Source organism: Phalaenopsis equestris, unplaced genomic scaffold (assembly GCF_001263595.1).
Source record: "Phalaenopsis equestris unplaced genomic scaffold, ASM126359v1 Scaffold000516, whole genome shotgun sequence".
Taxonomy (NCBI): domain Eukaryota; kingdom Viridiplantae; phylum Streptophyta; class Magnoliopsida; order Asparagales; family Orchidaceae; genus Phalaenopsis; species Phalaenopsis equestris.
The window spans coordinates 220,413-222,927 of record NW_018164956.1 but is presented as its reverse complement, the minus strand read 5'-3'; positions in this window follow the sequence as shown (position 1 = coordinate 222,927).

Sequence of the window (2,515 nt, the reverse complement as noted above, 5' to 3'; positions counted from 1 at the left end):
AATCGAGACTTCTTGTTAGTTTGACAATGATTTATACTTTTAAACTAAAGTGTGGTTTTATTTTCTCCATGAATTATGAGTAGTTTTCTTTATCTTTCTTCTTAAAATGATAAGTAATTAAAGTTTGGATGGAAGTTGTGGAGAGTATTGATTTTTAATGTTGGAAGAAGTTGTGATTATTTAAATCCATGAACTTCATTTACTTCTTGATTTGGCCAATCCAGATGTTAAAATTTGTTGTGAGAACATGTAAGAATTGGCCTGGTATTATCTCAGTCAAAAATTTGAAAGAATCACATGAGGTTGTATGAATGAGAATGTAATTCATATGATTTAGTGCAAATAAATAAGGAAATAATCATTGAAGGGTGTAGAGTTAGAGGACTTTAAAGTGACAAGTTAAAGCCCCCAACTTGATTTATTATTTTAGGTTATGATACGAGATGTTAGCCCCCAGGTGGAGGGAATTGAGGGGCCTCTAGAGTGAGAGCTGGTATCTTCTCTACATAGCCGGTCTTCAAAATTATTCAAACTTTAAATTAGTCAATGTTCTTTATAGCATCTCTGGTAAGGGTAAATAATATAATTGCTTCTATTTGGCACAACCCAATTTGCATACTTTCACAACATAATTCCTATACTTATTACTGATTCATGATAAAGAGAAAGATATTTTTCAAAGTTAGTACTTTTATTTTACATAAACTCAAGTTATCTTTTTAAATTTTTACTGTTCTGTCACTATATCAAAAATACCAAAAAGATTTGAATTTCAATACTGCGAAAATATTTGTAGTTTAAGTAATTGTATTTTTAGAATAGAAAATTATTGTAAAATAAGGAAATATAAGTGAAAATTGTAATTAAAGTCTTTGTTGTACTGTTGCATATAGACAGTCGGGATCAAGTTTTTGGCGACATTGCTGGGGAGAAATTAATTGATTTAAAAGCAAATTTCTATTTTTATAAAGTTTTACTTAAACTCTAACAATTATTGTATTTTATTTTGTGTGTTTTATCTTATTTTTATTTTATGTTAAGTGTATGTGTAGTTCAAGTTCTGAAGGACTAGTGCCCTCCGATTCTGCATTTAGAGAGAACTATTTAAAAAAGCAAAAAACCAAAAAAATTAAAAAAAATTAAAAATCTAAAAAAATTATAGAAATGGCAAACCAAAATGATCAAAATGATGAAATTCATCAAGAATATAGACCTTTACGAGATTATGCCAACCCTACGGTAGATGTACTTCATTGTAGTATTCAAAAACCTACTGTAGTGACTGATTCATTTGAACTTAAATCTGCTATTATCCAAATGATATCAAATAATCAGTTTAGGGGATCACCAACTGAAGATCCAAATTTACATCTCGCTAATTTTTTAGAATTTTGCACTATATTTAAATATGATTGTGTATCAAATGATTAAGACATAGGTTGTTTCCTTTCTCACTGAGGGATAAAGCAAAGATATGGTTGAACTCATTAACACCTGGATCTATCCGAACTTGGGGTGATTTAGCACAAAAATTTATTGTTAAATATTTTCGGCCATAAAAAACTGTGAAGCTTAGAAATGATATTACATCTTTTAATTAATTTGAAAGGGAATCTATTTATGAATCATGAGAACGATTTAAAGAACTTTTAAGAAAGTGTCCACACCATGTTATACCAGATTGGTTAATAATTCAAACTTTGTATAATGAATTAGTTGGATCACTTGGATCTTTTAGATCTATTATCGATGCTGTTGGTGGTGGCTCATTGATTTCAAAACCATTTCATAACGCTTATCCTTTAATTGAAGAAATGATTACCAATAATTTTTAATGGTCTTATGAGAGGGTGAATTTAAAGAAAGTAGCCAATATTCATGATTCTGATGCATTTACTATGTTATGAAATCAAGTTGCTGCAATTTCAAGGAAGTTAGACCAATTTAGAATGAATTTTTCTCAACCAATTTTCATGATTGAAGAGAATTCATTAGACCAAATGGTAGATTCTCAAGAATCATTAGAAACTTTGAATGCCATAAATAATAAGCAGAATAACTCATATTCAAATTATTATAACCCAGGTTAGAAGAACCATCCCACCAACTTCAATTGGAATAATAATACGGGTGGTAATAATTAGCAATGGGGGAGAAATCAAATAAACACATTGAGAAACTGGAACAACCAAGGGAATAGTAATTATAGACCTACTAATCCTCGAGGTTTCAATAGTAATATATAATTTAAGGAGAGAAAGTTGCTATAGAAGAAGTGGCGTTACAAATGGGAAATCAATTACAAATTCAAAGAGCTACAATTAGAAATACTGAGATTCAACTTGGATAAATAGCAAAATCACAAAGTAATAATCCCAAGGAACACTTCCTAGTAATACTCGTTCAAAAGTGCATATTGCGTATTCTTTTTGTGGGTTCAATATTCAGGACTTAATCAAAAAGTCCTATATTACTTGAGAACTATACGTATGCTTGCGTAGTATCCTAATATTCA